The sequence below is a fragment of the Tamandua tetradactyla genome, chromosome 13 (genome assembly GCF_023851605.1).
Source record: "Tamandua tetradactyla isolate mTamTet1 chromosome 13, mTamTet1.pri, whole genome shotgun sequence".
Lineage (NCBI taxonomy): Eukaryota > Metazoa > Chordata > Mammalia > Pilosa > Myrmecophagidae > Tamandua > Tamandua tetradactyla.
In genome coordinates this window covers 47,750,386-47,771,057 of record NC_135339.1, presented here as the reverse complement: position 1 = coordinate 47,771,057, position 20,672 = coordinate 47,750,386, and the positions used below count along the sequence as shown (strand labels likewise).

The window sequence follows — 20,672 nt, the reverse complement described above, 5'->3', positions numbered from 1 at the left end:
AGGTCTTATGAGCTTGGATGAGAACAGCCCAATACTCCAGCAGCTGAGGAAATACTAGAGTGGGACTGGTTGAATGAACCCCACTGTCTATAGAGTCAGGGAATGGCCCAGGTCTCAGTGGTAAAGGGTTAAACTCAATTGTACCCCTTTCTCTCCCATCCAGACATGGCAACAAGTTAACAAGGAGAGATATGATGCAAGAGCTACTTCTTCACAAGACTAAACCCTGCTCCTACTTTTCCAAGAACCAGTATGGGAACTTTTTAATCTTTCAAGGCTAATTCAGATATTGAATATCTTTATTACAGCCTCCTGGGCTGTAATAAAATCAGCCTAGGAGGAGGTCACACAGATTATCTGATCCTAAATTCTGACTTGAAGGGACATATCTCATGAATATAAATGGGAAAAGGAGTCAATAAATAGTTTTTGGTGTGCGTTTTTTTTTAATAACATGATTCCAGGGTGGGGTACATAACAGTGGTTAAATAAAAAGGTTGGAAACTACCCATAAATGCCTTGAGTGTAGTAATTCCTAATGATAGCTATAATCCAGGTTTCTGGACCGGGAAAATCTACAGAGCCTCTTGAGGGAAAAGGCACTAAGAAAGTACCAATATTATTAGAGCAAGACCAAAAGGATCTTGGAAAATCTGGGCTGCACAGGGGCAACGTTTATCTTCTTGAGAAAATCAAATCGCCTCTTTGTGCCACTTCCCTTTGGGGGAGAAAAAACAAAGGGGACATAACTAGGACTGTTTGGAAGTTTGAATGCGATAAGGGACAGGAATGTGCTCTGTAAATGAAAAGCTCTACAAATGTAGATGCTGATGACTATGGACCCAACAGGAGAGTTTGGAGCAGCAGGGTCAGTACCAGGAAAGTGGCTGCAGGACCAAAGGAGAAGGTCCACCCTGATGGCTCCTGGGGGCTCAGAAAGACAGTGCACACCAGCAGGGGCTGCTAGTGAGGCCCAGAGCTGGTGGGATCGAAACTGAGGATCTTTGCTGGCGGCAACTGTAGAATTCTGCAAAGGGGCCAGGTGGTGTGGGGGAATAGGGGGGCGCAGGCATCTTGTGGGAAGGGGCTAGCAGAAAGGTGGTCGCGGGTGGAAAAACCCTCGAAAGCTAGATGCTCTGCTCATCCAGCAAGCAAACCCGGTCAGAACCCTAGACTTGGAACAGACAGGGACATGACCCCAGACTGTGGCAGGGTAATCTGCAGTGATGATTTGCACTGGAGGGTTCACAAATGGTGGACAGATTAGGCTAGTCCAAGAGATATTTATTATCTGCATCTTAAGCATGGATTTCTGTACAGATTTTCTCTTGCTCCAGAAATGTTTAAACAAATAAACAAAGCATCAAAATCTTTTCATGTGGCCAGGTTTCAGCTTCTTTGGTTCCAGAAGATATTTTGCTTCTTATTTATCTCAAATTCACCCTTGATTTTCAGCAACAGGCAAACAAATAACACAGAAGGAGCTATTTTGAAGAATATTGGAACTGCAAAGGGGCAGTACAGTCAAAAACTTCTCTTTTCCATGTTGAAACATTTACACTCTTCTAAAGAGCATATGGTATTCTAAGCTTTGGAAAGAAAGTGGTTGTCCAAAAGAGATACTCCCTATAGAAAACAAAACACATGTTAAAAAAATTTTTTAAATATCCTTTCTGTAGCCTTGCCACCCTATGTATATAAACAGAGCACAGAGACATTCTCAGCACATTGTCCAGCACTGTCACTTAGCAACAAGTACCCAGAAACCACAAAGAAGGTGGCATATGTCTCTTCTTGGCCACTAAGAAAACTTTTGCAAAACTTCCTACCTTCTTCCAGGTCACTGCCTCAGAAAAACTCTCCCTGGCATATCCAGAAGTGGCATGAATATGGGCTTTGGAGACAAACAACCTTGGGTTTGAAGCCTGCTTCATTGCCTACTTGTCCTGGGAACTGGGGCCAATTATTTAACTTCAACACCTCCATATCCTCCTCTGTAAAATGGGGGTAAAGAATACTGCCCTCAAGTGTTACTGAGAAAATTAGATAATTATCCATATAAACAAATATCATGATAAACATGATAAACCTATCACCTGCACACATAGTAGTTTGTTGTATCTGATGAGGCCCAGGTAGCATTTAAGCTAGTCTGGAGAAATGATGGGTGATTTGGGGTCCAAATCACCCAGATTTAGATGTGTTCCAAGGCTGTGGATCCACTCTGGCAAGTCTGGGGCTCAAGATGAGATCAGATGATGGATGGCACAGCACTTCACACAGGATGAAGAGCACCATATACACACCTGCATGCAATATTCGTCCTTGTGATTATTATCTCTGACCATAAGTCCAGTAAGGAGGTATCCCACTCTGAGGTACAACAGTTTGAAGCCTCCTTATTCTACCCCAAACTTAACTGCTGTCATCCTAGCTGCCCACGTCATGACTCTTCGCTACCAGGACCCAGGATGGACTTTGTCCTGGGTCAGCTTCATAAGGTCAAGAGACTGGCTCTTGCCAAACAGCCAAGGGTTGCACACTGTGTGTCTCAAAGTTCTCTTCCAGGCACACCCCCCACTCCTATTGGTGGAGCAGCAGGAGAGTGCTGAAGTGGCTCACGGAAATCAGAGTGGGGTAGGCTAGGTCCTGGCAGAGAACCTCAGCCTCGATCCTGGGTGACTAGAAGAGAAGTGGTATGGGGAAAGGACTTCAGATGGCTGCATGGTTGGCATCGCTGGAGCCAAATCCAAGGCCGGTGTCACAGTGAGGAGCGTTACACCAGAAAATGAGGACGCCAGGAGCCAGGCATCAGTTTCTAGATTTCCTAATACTCAAAGGTCTCTTGAGGTGTACATAATGCTCTCAATAAAAACCAAGCAAGTGCATTTTAGTTCCTTCTATACCCTCTTGCCTCTGGAAGCACAAATCACACTTTACCTGTAATTACAACTCCTCTCTATCATGTTTCAGCCCACCCTCATTGCTATCGGGCTATGATTTCCTCGTTCTCTTACTGATCACTGATTGAAACTATCCCAAACTCCATTTCCGTTGGTCTCTCAATCCCAGGTTGCAGTTCAAAAATTCATTTAAAGATCCGTTTTCAGAAAACAGCAACCTCAGTTGTCACCCTGCCAAGCCCATGCTAGATGCTTCACTTTCACATGCATCACCTCATTTATTGCTCAAAACCTGGCAGCTTAGGAGGAGGGCATCACGCTCCAGTTATAGATCTGAAACTGCCCAGAAGCGTCAGGGATGTGGCTGAGGGCACATACTTGGCAGATAATGCGGTAATCGATACCAAAGTCTGTGATACTACATAAAAATGTAAACAAGAAAAAAGTCATTCTCACTTCATTTTCATCACTTGAAATGAGTAGCTTCAAATGTTTCACAGTTATAAATATGTGTTTGTATTTTTTTCAATTCAAATTATTTCCTTGGGATAGGTATTTGTGTCCAATCACTGCTGTAACAAAGATAGTGGCTTAAAACAACACAAATTGTACTATCTTACAGTTATGTAGGTCAGAAAAGCAAAATTGGATTTCCTGGGCTAAAAAACAAAATATACATTTCCTTGTCTTTTCCAGCTTTTAGAGACTTTCTGCATTCTTTGGCTGGCAGATTCTTCCTCCATCTTCAAAGACAGCAACGATGGGTTGAGTCCTTACATCCCATCTCTCTGACCTCTTCTGCCTCCCTCTTCCCCTCTTAAAGCATTCCTGTGAATACACTGGGCCCATTCAGTGTATTAGCAACCTTAATTTCTCTTTGTCACATCACTTACATCACTGGTTCAGAGGATTAGGGTGTAGACATCTTTAGGGGGAGGGAAGGCATTATTTTGCCTACCAGGGTGTATATAACACAAAGCGAAATGGCTGAGAATCAAAACTTATGAACCATTTTGAAGGTCTCATTAACTATTGCCTGCTCATTTGTCAGAAAGACAAAACCAAGTTACCAAGCTACCACAATATGCCAATTTCTAAATATTCCAACTACTTCCATGTGTTCACATTTTTATTGTTTCTTGTTCCTACATTAATTTGTACTTATTTAGTACCTTGATGGAATGTACATTTTTCCATGTAATAATTTACTTATGATATTCATGCATTTGCTTCTTTTGATTAACTGTAATCTGGTCAATGACCTCATCACTTTTTTATGTATTTTGCTGCCTCTTTTTTCTATATTTTGTATAGTAATTTTTATTAATTATAATATATATTGTCTGTTTACTTGCTATCCTTCTAATGTATAACTAATATTTCATCATATTAAAGGGTATTTTATTTTAAAAATACATGAAAATATTTCTGTCTTTGATATCTTCCATTTTATCATGAATCACAGCTTAGTCAAATATACTCTTCAGACTTCTAGCCATTTTGATGATTAACATTTATTGAATTTTTTAATCTATCTGAATGCTTATAATTTGTCCTGTGTTATATGCATTGATTTTATTTCTCTGTAATTATTATACTCAATGAATTAAGATTTATTGAATTTTTAATCTATTTGAATGCTTTATAATTTGTCCTGTGTTATACACATTGATTTTATTTCTCTATAATTATTATACTCAATGATCTCAAAATGTTAAATTCATTTCCCTATTGCTTTGCATGTCTTTTAATAGTTTGAGTCTATTTCTGGAATTCTTATGTATTTCTAATGAATGTTTTCTGCTTTTAATGCAGATTCCTATGATTCTGATAGATTTTTTGTAATATTTTCTAATATTTGGAAGATAAAAAGCTCATAATTTTTAATGTTTTAAGAAATTTTAACATATTCTTCCATGGTAATAAAATTGTTCAAAGTTTGTTGAGAACGTGTAATAACTTGCTATGCTTTTCTCTAAGATCCTCTCTAATTCTCAGAGAAACTCAATATTACATAAAGAAAAAGGAACTATTACCCAAAGATGTAACAAAATTGAAAACAGTATAATCAGAAACAAGCAACATGTCCATCAACTAAATAGACTGTGGTACATCTGGGTGATTAATATGTGCATCTATGTTTATTGACATGAGAATAAATCATGATATATGCCCAAATTGGAAAGCAGGTTACATAGTAAATTAAGGTAAGCCACATTTGAAAATATATATATATATTTGTATGTATACAGCTACATAGAAAAAAAGTTTGGACAATATAAAGCAAAATGATCATGCGAATGATCTGAGGGTTAGGTTAGGCGACTTCAGGTAACTATTTTACTTTTTGTCTCTTTATTCTGATTTTTTTCTGTATTAAACTTGGAAATCAATATTTTTCAAGTATACATATTTATATTTATAAATATACAGAAAATTGTGAGGCCATAATGGTCAGATGCTTGATGCTGCACAGGGATCACAGTTGTGTGGGTACAAGTGAGTCCCCAGGTAATTTACAAAGAGGAGAACAGTAATCAAACGTACACAGGCACCAAATAAACATCAATGCTTATATCTTGAGAACAAAACTTTGAGACTAGTCCCTCTAAAATACATACTAAAGTGCAGTGAGCTCTACATAGACAATTCATTTCACTTGATCATGGCAGTCGTTTTTGGCATTTGATTGCTTCATTAAGAAAAAAATATGCCCATGGAAAAGATATTGTACATTTTGGAAAATGATAACACAAATTAAACTTTTGTTCTCTCTCCCATACTCTAGGTAGCAAGACATTCAGTCCTTTTGACCTCCAGAGTCTGAGTCAAATGTGTCATGCCAGAGAGAACCTCTGAGAGGAGCGCTTCAGGGAGAAAAATGAGTGAAATGGTTTCCACACCCCCAAAAAAGTATGACATTCTTCTAATCTGCTCCTACCTCCTCCCAGCCCAGTAATGTCAGGACAGACATTTTATATCTAGCTAATATCCTATTTCTGGAATCAAATAAAATTTATAGAGCATTTTATAGAGACGTATCTCTGTCAATCAAAAGAAGTGATCACTTCAGAATAACACAAGACCTCTTTTTTCCCAGTAGATTTTAATTATAAATATCCTGGTATGATAAGCAGAGTCATAGAGAGTCCAACCAAAAGGAGATTAAATATTTTTTCATAAATTTTGGAGCATGGCATTCTTTCTTAAAATAAAAAAAATTCCTCTGTTTTCTCTCTATAAATATAAAAAAGCCAAGATTCCTACAGCAACTATGTCAAATGAGACTATGCAAAGCAATTCACCCCTCCCATCCCCTTCACTTTTACTTCTTTATATGGTGGTGCGATCAACAGATTATTGAATGGTATGTACCTGGCTGGAAAATGTCACCTTTTTACAGAACATCCAGAACAGTTTCTACTTCATGTCTACAAATATTATTTACAATAACTAATTCTTTTCTGTGTTTTCATTTGGGGGTCACATGGGGTTGAAAAATTTAGCTGCTCAATTTTATTCACTAACCAAACACAAAAGCACAGATGACAGTCTCAACACTGCAAACTGTGGAGGGTTGAAAGAGTATTTTGTTTTCTGTAGTAGACGCAACTGTTTACCTGAAAACTTTGGCTTAATTCTCTTAAGAGAAATAAATTTCCTCAGAGTGCTGCCTTTAATTTTTTTTTAAACTTCAAAACCAATTTGGTTACTTTATTGTATCCAAAAGGAAACTGAAAATACAGTTACATTACATCTAGAAAATAACATAATGAGATCAGTATATATCCATACATATGGAATATAGCCAAAACTGAACTTAACAAGAAAATTAACATCCTGAATAAAAATAAGTCAAATAACTCTTTTACAATTATTAAAAAGGAAACTAACATATAAACCTAAGGAAAACAGAAAGAAGGACATAAAGTTAAGTCAGAAAAAGAGGTCAGATTTTAAGAGCTGGTTCTTTTAGAGGGAAAACCAAAACAGTAGACCAGAAACTACTGCTAGATATATCAAGGAAAAAAGGGATGCTACAAAAATTTAAAATGACATTTAATAAAGTTTAGCATGTGTTATTGATTAAAGCTCTTCCTAAAAACATAAAAAGGAAATAGGATATTTCCTTAATATGATTAAAACAGCAAAGCATCAGCAAGAGATAGTTGAATGGTGAAACATTAGCAAAGTTAGAGTGTCTATTCAACATCATTCTGCCAATGCTGGTCAATGCAGTTGATAAAATGGGATAAAAACAAAATCATATTTAGAGACAAAATTAATTGGAAAACTGAGTTAATTGAAAGTTGTTAGAGACAATACAGGTTTAAAGTGATCAGTTACAAAATAACTAAACTTAAAGGCTTTTTAGTAAAAAAAAGATGTAAAGATGTCGTTTTTCCCTATATACATCTTCAGATTTAATACAATCCCAAATAAATTTTTGATGTGATTTTATTTGTTTTGAGATATACAGAATGATTTTAAAGTTCAGGTCATAGAATATTAACTGCAATCATGTAGCCAGAAATTTTCTGAAGAATGGTAGCAAAGAAGTATTGTCTCTACTAGATATATATTTTTTACATTATAGGGCAGCTTATTTTTTAACTTGACAAAGATTTAAAAACAATTATTATAGAAATTGTGGGTTTCTAGAACAATCATGCATAAAATATAGGATTCCCATATACTACCCTATTATTAATACCTTGCATTGATGTAGTACATTTGCTATAACTGACAAAAGCACATTTTAAAATAATTGTCCTATTAAACATAGATCATGGTTTTGTTTTTGTTTTAACTTTTTGTATTGTATAGTATAACATATATACAAAGCAAAGAAATATAAAAGCAATAGCTTTCAAAGCACTCTTCAAAAAGTGGTTACAGAAATTAACAGCAATTTTGGCCTAGAAATGTTAAACTTAATTTTTTTTTCCATTTGTACAGGGGTAACATATTGTATTAAATATGTAAGGTCTTATCTACATGGGTTTGATTACAGAAACTAATAAAGTATTCTCTAAAATAAAAAAAAAAGTGGTTACAGGACAGATCCCAGAGTTTGTCATGGGCTACCATATGATCCTCTCATATTTTTCCTTTTAGCGGCTCCAGAATATAGGAAGCTAGAAGGCTTAAATATTTTTTTTTATCATCATAATTGGCTTTTTTTTCTTTTTTTGTGAACAATAGCATAAGTACAGAAAGCTATAAATTTCAGAGAGGGGCCAAGATGGTGGCTTAGCAATGTGCGTGTTTTAGTTCCTCCAGAACAACTACTAAATAACCAGAAACAATACAGAACAGCTCCCGGAGCCACGATAGTGACCAGACACACAGCGTACCCCAGTCTGGACCAGCTGAACCAGCTGCGAGTCTCCAGAACCATGAGTTCCTCAAGCCGCGGTGGCCAGTGCCCAGCACCCTTCTCCCACAGGCGGCTTCCCGGAGGGAAAGGAAAGAGACTCTAACAGTAGCAGGGACTGAGTCCAACCAAACACCAATTGTGGCATTAATAAACAAATTCTGACTACTAAAAATAGGCCCCCAGCTCAGGCAAAATTGGTCAAGGCGGAGGTTGCTTATTAGGCTAACTGAAGAAGAGGAAAGGGGATGAAACAGGTTTTTGTGGCTGTTTCTATGGAGGCTTGGCTGCCTCTGGATTCAGCAGTGGGACTACTCGGGCTGCAACTGCCCCAGGAATAGGCAGAAACAGACTGCTTTCAGGGCTATCTCCCACATGTGCCTTCCCCAAGGGAGGGGTGAAGCCCAACTCAGGTGGAATCCCTCTCTCAAGGAATTCAGACACCAGGGCTTGGCAATTTGAAGCCATTAAAACCAGCCTACAACCTCTCCTCTGTCTCCACCACGCCCCCAGCAGGGGGAACCTTCCAAAATTAAAGGAGCCACAACATCTTTTGCTGGTGGGACCCGCAGACAGATAAGCGCCACATACTGGGCAGGATAAGAAAACAGAGCCCAGAGATTTCACAGGAAAGTCTCTCAACCTGCTGGGTCTCACCCTCAGGGAAAACTGACACAGGTGACTCCTTCCCCCTGATAGGAGGCCAGTTTAGTTCGGGAAAACCCAACTGGAGTCTGTAATACCTATGTAGACCCTCCTATGGGTGGGGAGGGAAAAGGCACCTTATGAGCAGGACAAGAAACAAGAAAACAAGAACTGAAAAATTACCCTCTGTTAAACAAAACTTAAGCTAGAGGCCCAGAAAAAGCTGAACTGAAGGTCAAAGAACAGATAGACAACAAACTCATCTAGCAAGAAAACCCTAGGTAAGATAAGTGAAAGCAATCTCCAGAATAAACTAATTAAGGTAATTAAATGTCTAGACGCCAGCAAAAAATAACAAATCACACCAGGAAAATTGAAGATATGGCCCAGTCAAAGGAACAAACCAATAGCTCAAATGAGATACAGGAGCTGAGACAACTAATTCAGAATATACGAACAGAAATGGAAAACCTCATCAAAAACCAAATCAATGAATTGAGGGAGGACATGAAGAAGGCAAGGAATGAACAAAAAGAAGAAATGGAAAGTCTGAAGAAACAAATTACAGAACTTATGGGAATGAAAGATACAGTAGAAGAGATGAAAAAAACAATGAAAACCTATAATGGTAGATTTCTAGAGACAGAGGTTAGGATTAGTGAACTGGAGGATGGAACATCTGAAATCCAAAAAGAAACAGAAACTATAGGGAAAAGAATGGAAAAAATGAGCAGGGACTCAGGGAATTGAATGATAATATGAAGCGCACAAATATACGTGTGGTGGGTGTCCTGGAAGGAGAAGAGAAGGGAAAAGGAGGAGAAAAACTAATGGAAGAAATTATCGCTGAAAATTTCCCAAGTCTTATGAAAGACCAAAAATTACAGATCCAAGAAGTGCAGCGCACCCCAAAGAGAATAGATCCAAATAGACATTCTCCAAGACACTTACTAGTCAGAGGTCAAAGAGAAAGAGAGGATCTTGAAAGCAGCAAGAGAAACCCAATAAAACTATGTGTAGATTTCTCAGCAGAAACCATGGAGGCGAGAAAACAGTGGGATGATATATTTAAATTACTAAAAGAGAAAAACTGCCAACCAGGAATTCTATATTCAGCAAAACTGTCCTTCAAAAATGAGGGGGAAATTAAAACATTTTCAGACAAAAAGTCACTGAGAGAATTTGTGACCAAGAGACCAGCTCTGCAAGAAATATTAAAGGGAGCACTAGAGATAGATATGAAAAGACAGAAGAGAGAGGTGTGGAGAAGAGTGTAGAAAGAAGGAAAATTAGATATGACATATAAAATACAAAAGGCAAAATGGTAGAGTAAAGTACTACCCAAACAGTAATAACACTAAATGTTAATGGACTGAACTCCCCAATCAAAAGACATAGACTGGCAGAATGGATTAAAAAACAGGATCCTTCTATACGCTGTTTTATAGGAAACACATCTTAGACACAAAGATAAACATAGGTTGAAAGTGAAAGGTTGGGAAAAGATATTTCATGCAAATAACAACCAGAAAAGAGCAGGAGTGGCTATACTAATATCCAACAAATTAGACTTCAAATGTAAAACAGTTAAAAGAGACAAAGAAGGACACTATATACTAATAAAAGGAACAATTAAACAAGAAGACATAACAATCATAAATATTTACGCACCGAACCAGAATGCCCCAAAATACGTGAGGCAAACACTGCAAATACTGAAAAGGGAAATAGACACATCTACCATGATAGTTGGAGACGTCAATTCCCCACTCTCATCAATGGACAGAACATCTAGACAGAGGATCAATAAAGAAACAGAAAATTTGAATATTACAATAAATGAGCTAGACTTAACAGACATTTATAGGACATTACACCCCACAACAGCAGGATACACCTTTTTCTCAAGTGCTCATGGATCATTCTCAAAGATAGACCATATGCTGGGTCACAAAGCAAGTCTCAACAACTTTAAAAAGATTGAAATCATACACAACACTTTCTCAGATCATAAAGGAATGAAGTTGGAAATCAATAATAGGCCGAGTGCCAGAAAATTCACAAACACGTGGAGGCTCAACAACACACTCTTAAACAACCAGTGGGTCAAGGAAGAAATTACAAGAGAAATTAGTAAATATCTCGAGGCAAATGAAAATGAAAACACAACATATCAAAACCTATGGGATACAGCAAAGGCAGTGCTAAGAGGGAAATTTATTGCCCTAAATGCCTATATCAAAAAAGAAGAAAGGGCAAAAATTCTGGAATTAACTGTCCACTTGGAAGAACTGGAGAAAGAACAGCAAACTAATCCCAAAGCAAGCAAAAGGAAAGAAATAACAAAGATTAGAGCAGAAATAAATGAAATTGAGAACATGAAAACAATAGAGAAAATCAATAAGAACAGAAGTTGGTTCTATGAGAAAATCAATAAGATTGATGGACTCTTAGCAAGGTTGACAAAAAGAAGAAGATAGAGGACGCAAATAAATAAGATCAGAAATGGAAGAGGAGACATAACCACTGACCTCACAGAAATAAAGGAGGTAATAATAGGATACTATGAACAACTTTATGCTAATAAATACAACAATGTAGATGAAATGGACAAGTTCCTAGAAAGGCATGAACAACCAACTTTGACTCAAGGAGAAATAGATGATCTCAACAAACCAATCACAAGTAAAGAAATTGAATCAGTCATTCAAAAGCTCCCCAAAAAGAAAAGTCCAGGACCAGACAGCTTCACATGTGAATTCTACCAAACATTCCAGAAAGAATTAGTACCAACCCTGCTCAAACTCTTCAAAAAAATTGAAGTGGAGGGAAAGCTACCTAATTCATTCTATGAAGCCAACATCACCCTCATACCAAAACCAGGCAAAGATATTACAAAAAAAGAAAACTACAGACCAATCTCTCTAATGAATATAGATGCAAAAATCCTCAACAAAATTCTAGCAAATCGAATCCAGCAACACATTAAAAGAATTATACATCATGACCAAGTAGGATTCATCCCAGGTATGCAAGGATGGTTCAACATAAGAAAGTCAATTAATGTAATACACCATATCAACAAATCAAAGCAGAAAAATCACATGGTCATCTCAATTGATGCAGAGAAGGCATTTGACAAGATTCAACATCCTTTCCTGTTGAAAACACTTCAAAGGATAGGAATACAAGGGAACTTCCTTAAAATGATAGAGGGAATATATGAAAAACCCACAGCTAATATCATCCTCAATGGGGAAAAATTGAAAACTTTCCCCCTAAGATCAGGAACAAGACAAGGATGTCCACTATCACCACTGTTATTCAACATCGTGTTGGAAGTTCTAGCCAGAGCAATTAGACAAGAAAAAGAAATACAAGGCATTAAAATTGGAAAGGAAGAAGTAAAACTCTCACTGTTTGCAGACGATATGATACTATACATCAAAAACCTGGAAAAATCCACAGCAAAACTACTAGAGCTAATAAACGAGTACAGCAAAGTGGCAGGGTACAAGATCAACATTCAAAATCTGTAGTGTTTCTATACACTAGCAATGAACAAGCTGAGGGGGAAATCAAGAAACGAATTCCATTTACAATTGCAACTACAAGAATAAAGTACTTAGGAATAAATTTAACTAAAGAGACAAAAGACCTATACAAAGAAAACTACAAGAAACTGTTAAAAGAAATCACAGAAGACCTAAATAGATGGAAGGGCATACCATATTCATGGATTGGAAGACTAAATATAGTTAAGATGTCAATTCTACCTAAATTGATTTACAGATTCAACGCAATACCAATCAAAATCACAACAACTTACTTTTCAGAAATAGAAAAACCAATAAGCAAATTTATCTGGAAGGGCAGGGTGCCCCAAATTGCTAAAAACATCTTGAGGAAAAAAAACGAAGCTGGAGGTCTCACACTGCCTGACTTTAAGGCATATTATGAAGCCAGAGTGGTCAAAACAGCATGGTACTGGCATAAAGATAGATATATCGACCAATGGAATCAAATAGAATGCTCAGATATAGACCCTCTCATCTGTGGACATTTGATCTTTGATAAGGCAGTCAAGCCAACTCACCTGGGACAGAACAGTCTCTTCAATAAATGGTGCCTAGAGAACTGGATATCCATATGCAAAAGAATGAAAGAGAACCCGTATCTCACACCCTATACAAAAGTTAACTCAAAATGGATCAAAGATCTAAACATTAGGTCTAAGACCATAAAACAGTTAGAGGAAAATGTAAGGAGATATCTTATGAATCTTATAATTGGAGGCGGGTTTATGGACCTTACACCTAAAGCAAGAGCACTGAAGAAAGAAAGAAATAAATGGGAACTCCTCAAAATTAAACACTTTTGTGCATCAAAGAACTTCATCAAGAAAGTAAAAAGACAGCCTACACAATGGGAGACAATATTTGGAAATGACATATCAGATAAAGGTCTAGTGTCCAGAATTTATAAAGAGATTGTTCAACTCAACAACAGAAAGACAGCCAATCCAATTACAAAATGGGAAAAAGACTTGAACAGGCACCTCTCAGAAGAGGAAATACAAATGGCCAAAAGGCACATGAAGAGATGCTCAATGTTCCTGGCCATTAGAGAAATGCAAATCAAAACCACAATGAGATATCATCTCACACCCACCAGAATGGCCATTATCAACAAAACAGAAAATGACAAGTGCTGGAGAGGATGTGGGTAGACTTGACCCACAAAAGATAGGTCAAGTCTACTTAAAATTTAGGCCTAAGAGTCACCCCCAAGAGAGCCTCTTTTCTTGCTCAGATGTGGCCTCTCTCTCCAGCCAATATGATGAGCAGTCTCACCACCCTCCCCCTCTCTGCGTGGGACATGACTCCCAGGGGTGTGGACCTTCCTGGCAACGAGGGACAAAGATCCTGGAATGAGCCGAGACTCAGCATCAAAGGACTGAGAAAAACCCTAGAATGAGCTGAGAATTAACATCAAGAGACTGAGAGAACCTTCTCGACCAAAAGGGGGAAGAGTAAAATGAGGCAAAGTGTCAATGGCTGAGAGATTCCAAACAGAGTCGAGAGGTTATCCTGGAGGTTATTCTTACGCATTAAGTAGATATCACCTTGTTGTTCAAGATGTAGTGGAGAGGCTGGAGGGAACTGCCTGAAAATGTAGTGCTGTGTTTCAGTAGCCATATTTCTTGATGATGATTGAACAATGATATAGCTTTCACAATGAGACTCTGAATGTGAAAACCTTATGTCTGATGCTCCTTTTAGCTACTATATCAACAGAAGAGTAGAACATACGGAATAAAAATAAATAATAGGGGGAACAAATGTTAAAATAAATTCAGTTTGAAATAGTGGTAAATGAAAGTGAGGGGTAAGGGGTATGGTACGTATAGTTTGTTTTTTTTTCTCTATTATGATTTTATTTCTTTTTCCGTTGTCTTTTTATTTCTTTTTCTAAATTGATGCAAATGTACTGAGAAATGATGAATATGCAACTATGTGATGATATTAAGAATTACTGATTGTATATGTAGAATGGAATAATATCTAAATGTTTTGTTAATTTTTTTTAATTAATAAAAAATGTTTTAAAAAGCTATAAATTTCAAAGCACAGCTCTACAATTAGCTGTAGAACATATTTCAGAGTTTGACATGGGTTACAATTTTAGGTTTTTATTTCTAGCTGCTCTAAAATACTGGAAACTAAAAGAGATATCAATTTAATGATTCAGCATTCATATTCATTTGTTAAGTCCTATCTTCTGTGTATAATTCCACATCACCTTTAATCCTTCCTTACCTCTCTTTAGGGGTGTTTGGGCTATGGCAATTCTAAATTTTTGATATTGGAAGGGTCTATCACTAATATGGGGTAGGAAGTGGAACTTTCTGATGTTCTGGAGAGGCTGGGCTAGGTTTCAGGATTTATCTGGACCAGGGACCCATGTGGAGGTTATAGGTTTCTGGAAAGTTACTCTAGTGCCTGGAACCCTTGTGGAATCTTATATATTCCCCTAGGTATTCTTTAGGATTTTGCCTCCACTTTTTCTATACTAGCCAGAAGTATAGTCAAGAAGAACCACCCAAGTGAAATTCAAAGTGGGGTAACAGTAAAGCATTTTGTTGGGAACTTTTCAACTTGTATAGACTACTAAAGATGGTTTGTTTGCTCAGAGCATTAGAGGAAATTCTGACCCAAGTGACACTATTTAGAACAAATGTTTCAGACTAAAGAATATTATACAACAATATTTATAGGTTAATTTCAAAGAGATATTAATATCCATACTGTAAACATTTTATACATCAAAAACATAGTTGAACAGTTTATAGAATAAGATCATACAAATTACCTCTAAGAATATCATATACAAAATAAACCCATCTGCCCCAAGTACTTGTGACAGCATTTTAGGTAGAAGCTGTCTTATTATATATAAAAGCAATCTGGTTCCTCTGCAATGTAAGTATATACTTTAAGGAAATGTAAGAGATTACTGAGAAAACGCTTAGTCCATTGGAGATTGATAGAAAAGGTCAATTTGTGAGATTTAAAACATTTGCTTTTTAAAAGCATCAAGAATACATAACCTTTCATACCAAAAAACTAGAAAAATTCCAGATGACCATATATCACAGTGCCTGTAGGGAAGCTGAGAATAAATCTATGTTTTTAGTTAAAAGTTATTCCCTATTTCACTCATTCCTCTGACAGCATTAATTTATGAATGAAAACTTATAGTTCAGCTCCATTTATGGCATATATTTTGAAAACAGTGGCAGCAGTTTTTCTTAATGGAACCACACTCAATTTAGCAACAATTAAATTTTCAAAAGTTTAACACATTGCAGAACAAAGTGCTTTACCAATACCAATATTTATGTTCTACTTTCTACACGGTATTTACCAGTTACATTATTTACAAAATGCTTAAGTCTACAGGGAGAGAATGACGTTTCACTTTCCCTAATCTCACATCTTATTCAAAGATTTTTCCCTTCTACCTCATTTCCGACCTTGTTAGGGGAAGTGAAAGAGTTTCAGAAAAGGTCCCTATGTATGTTGGATGTGATTCTTGATGTGAAGTAAGTATAAAGGAAGGTATAAGAAAAGAACATTTTTTAGCTCGGGGTATTGTAACAGTACCCCCAAAGTTATGTACTATGAGAAATTGTGCCTATCAACTATCTCTAAAAGAGGGGACCTTCTCAGGTGCCTGAACAAGAGAAGTCTGAGACAGCAGAGCACCTAGAAAGCCATCTTACTTAACGGTGACACACTCATCACTGGACATACGAGATTCTACCCCAGCCACGTGGGATTGGTACATAAAGAAGTTTATCTGAGGTGTGTCACTAAACTGATATGTTTTTAAAAGTAATTTACTTGAGGGAAATATGATTTTAAAGCACTGTGTAAAGAGAGGTCATGGGATTTGACAATTGAGCCCGCTAAATCAAATCCCATGAATAAGTTGTCATGATAAGATGCATTTACTTCTTACCATGCTTACAAAACCTCCCTAAAATCACCTGTTCTATAGAATCAGACTGCGGGTTCTACTATACTCTTGAGTTATAGGGGAAATAACTCAGGCAGCCAATGACAAAATACTAGCTGTGAAATTGAGACAACTGAGTTGACAAATTCCTGTAAAGAATAAATAAAATAATGTTTCAAAACAATTATTGGATAAAAATAATCTGGGTTTATAAATTCAAATTTTGATCCCCAGCAACAAGTCTTAGGACAGATGTAAAAGCTAAGACCAAGAATGATCATTTTCACTATTCCTACTACAGGACTTTGAATAGTTATTGCTGTGAAAGGGAAAACCATTTAGGGGCAAAATACACTCACAACTAAAGTTGATCTGACTTTCAGAAGCCAGAACTACAAAATAAACCACCGACTGATGTTAAATGGACAAACATTTGAATGCTGTGAAAAAAAATGACAACCAAGAAACCACAGATGATGGCACAGTTAAGGCAAAAAACAAAATTCCACATGGTTTTGCTTATTAAAATATTTTACACTATTAAAAAGAATTTTTTAAAGCATCTGAAAAAAAAATACAAATCATTAGAAAACCCTGTATGGCATATTTAGACAGTTTGCAAACTTCCTTTGGATGCTTGCCTTTCTCCCCATGAGACTGCACATGGTGGTAGAAATCCTTCTTATACTAGATTGCAACTTGGAGGATCTGTGCAGTAGTTACAAATAAGGCATCACCTGGAAGAGAAAGGACCTTGGAGTTTCGACTGTTTGGGGAACAAGCCAGCTTTGGCTTTACCAGATACTCTGCAGGAACAAGTTTATGACACTAGAGAACTTCGATTGCATCTTCTATTTTGAAGCACAGTCACTTCCTTGCGGTATTTACAGAAGCTTCTAACTCTTCAGTAACTCTAAGAACATAATCGTATGTTCAGTACGTTCACTCTTGGTTCTGTTCAAATATGCCCAGGAGACTGCCTAATTTTCCTTCTACTCCAGCTTCTTGGTGAACTCGCTCAAAGCACCACCAAGCTCTCCCCGCGGCCTGAGCCTCCATCTGGTCTACAATCCACTGGACCGATCGCGACACTCCGTCCCCTGCTCGCTCCGGATACGCAGCAGAACACCGTACTGGCCTGCGCTCCAGGGCGCCCTACAGCACGGTTGCGAACCCGGCTGGGCTGGAACGTCACCGCCGCCGTGTGGGAAAGGGCCAGGGTTGGGAGGGGTCTGCCGCGGTGCAGCAAAGGACAGCGCGAACCCAGGCGATGGGTGGCGCCCCCTGGCTGCCTGGGCTGGGGAAGGCCAGCAGGATGCCGGGCACGTGCTGGGGACTCTGGCCGGAGCGAACAAGGCCACTGGACAAGAACCCAGCTTGGGCCTGGCATTCATATCTGACACAGCAAACTTGCACCTTACCCCGGTCTAACCGTGAGAAAAACACCAAACAAATAGGGGCATTTTACAAAATATCTGGCCAGTACTCCTTCAATCTGTCAAGAGTCATCAGAACCAAGGAAAATCTGTGAAATTGCCACAAACGAGGAGCCTAAGGAGAAATTATAACTAAATGTTATGTGGCATCCTGGAACAAAATAAGGACATTAGGCAAAACCTAAGGAAATTCAAATTAAGTATGCATTTTTTAGTTAGTGATAATGGATTCATTAATGTAACAAATGTACCATCCTAATGTAAGATGCTAATAATAAAAGGGAAACTACAGAGTATATGAGAACTCTCCATACTATCTTCTTAATTTTCTGTAGATTTAAGACTTCTAAAAAAATATTTTAAAAGTGCATTTTACTATGATTAAGCAATAAACCAAACTGTGAAAACCTAAACATTTCATAATCACTTTATCCTTTGCACTGCTGGATTCTTTATCCTTCTTGATCATATGTCTTAAAATAGCTAACTCCATTATTTTACATCTAATTTAAGGATTAGAATTACTTGGGGTTATATGAGAAATCCTTTCATAACCACACTATGGGAGAAAGCAGAAGGATCAGAAAAACAAATGGACAAGGCTTTGATTACAGGTGGCACTCAGATAACAAGTGTGAACCAATCTACATTGTTTACAGACATTTTAAAATACTACAAGTAAGATTTTGGCTTGAGTTCATAGCCATGGAGTGGAAGGCAGAGACCCAACAATGCCTTCTCCTGTGTCCCAGTCTCCTAAATGGAGGTGAGATGAATCCTCTTTCAGCTCTTGCTATGTCCCCAAACCTCCTATTGTGATTTATGTAGTCTTTAATTTTCTGTATAGGGGATCTATGCAAATAAGGAGAAAGAGAGTTCTGAAATTCTTTTTTTTTTTTTTTGAAGGTGGGGGATGCAGGGAGGGACTCAAAGGGGCTTCCTGTTTTTGCTTCAGAAACAGGAAGTGGAAAAGAAGCTATGAGATGGAGTTTCTTGCAGGGTAAAAAAAAAAGTAAATTTTTTTGAATCAAACAATATTGAAATTGTACGGTGTCCTACAGCGGCTCCAGGATGGAGAATTGCATGGCCAGAAGTTGGGGGAGCATGTGTGTAGAGTTACTTTCCAGCACTTTCAGGAGAAGGGTTTGCACACCAACACACTCTGAAATCTTCACACCTGGATCCAAAGCCACTATCAATGATTTGGATGGGGACAGCTCACACTCACACTGACAAGCAAGTAAAAAGATTGTGAGAATCAATTTTGACAGCCGATCAAATGGTATCTAAGTTAGCATTCAATATTTAGAATTTAAGAGCTTTGCTATCTGGATTTGTAGATTTTTTCCTTATTGCCTCAATTTCATTTAGTTTTATTTTTTTCTTAATTTTTTATTTAAGAAAACAAACAATACACTTAGAACCACCAGAAATGGATCTCTTTGTTAGCTTAACCATAGGCATATTTAAATAAAGTATCCATATAACCATTGTAAAGGCTGTGTTTGCACAAGAAGTTTCGTAAACTTGTTGCCTGAATTTTAAATTGGTTTATGATTTAAGCCAATTTTTTAATAAAAATAAAAAGGAATGGAGGGAGTTCTGTTATTGCACTAAAAAATAAATAAATAAGACTCCTACAAGACAGTAATAAAAACATGAACAATCCAATTTTTTTAATAGGCAAGAGATTTTAGAGACATTTCACAAAGTAAGTATATCAGTGGCTAATAAATACATGAAAAAAGTTCAACATCTTTAGTTATCAGGGAAATATACATTAAATCCAGCATGGTTTACACACCCACTAGAATAGCTAAAATACAAAAAAAACACACTAAATATCAGCAAGTATGTGGAACATTACTGAAGTGTAAAATGGTGCAACAAACTAGAAATTTCTTATGAAGTTAAATATACATCTTCCCTATGATCCAAAAATTCCATTCCTAGGTATTTGCTCAAGAGAAATGAAAGTATATGTTCACAAAAAGACTTGTATAAGAATCTTCATAGCAGCTTTGCTTATAATAGCTGAAAATTGAAAACAACACGTGTCCCTCAACAGGAAAATGGATTTTTAAAAATGGTGGTATAGTCATACAATGAAATTTTGCTCAGCAATGCAGACAGAGCAAACTCTTGACATATGCAACAACATGGATAAACTGTGTATTAGTTTCTAATTGTAGCTGTAACAAATTACCACAAACGTAGTGGCTTACAAATTTATTATTTTACAGGTCTGCAGGTTAGAAGTCCAAAATGGGTCTCATGGGCTAAAATCAAGGGGTCAGCAGAACTTCATTCCTTCTGGAGGCCCTAGGGGAAATCCATTTCCTTGCCTTTTTTAGTTTCCAGAGGTTGATGCATATTCGTTGACTTATGGCCCCTTCCTCCATCTACACAGCCAGCAACATAGCATCTTCAAATTTCTCTCTGAGCCTGAAGTTCTGCCTCCATCTTCGCTTATGAGGACTACATAGGACCCCAGTATATCCAAGATAATCTCCCTATTTTAAAGACAGTGGATTAGCAACCCAGTTCCATCTGTTACCTAACTCCTCTTCATCACGGAACATAATGTATTCAGATGTTCCAGAGGTTAGAACATGGGCTCTCTGGGGGCCATTATTCTGTCTACCACAAGTCTCAAAAACATTATGCTACATGAAAGAACAAGACACAAGAGGATGCATATGATAAGAATCCATTTGCGTGAAGAATAAGCAAGACCAATATATGCTGATCGAAATCAGAATACTGGATGCTTTGGGAGGGCGTTGGGGA

The 20,672-nt window shown here is 37.3% G+C and overlaps 1 protein-coding gene across 2 annotated transcripts in view; it reads right to left on the bottom strand.

Annotated features, from left to right (window-relative positions):
- The window catches only part of PAPSS2 (3'-phosphoadenosine 5'-phosphosulfate synthase 2), a 126,866-nt gene that overhangs the window by 58,506 nt on the left and 47,688 nt on the right, over positions 1-20,672 (bottom strand). The window lies entirely within an intron of this gene.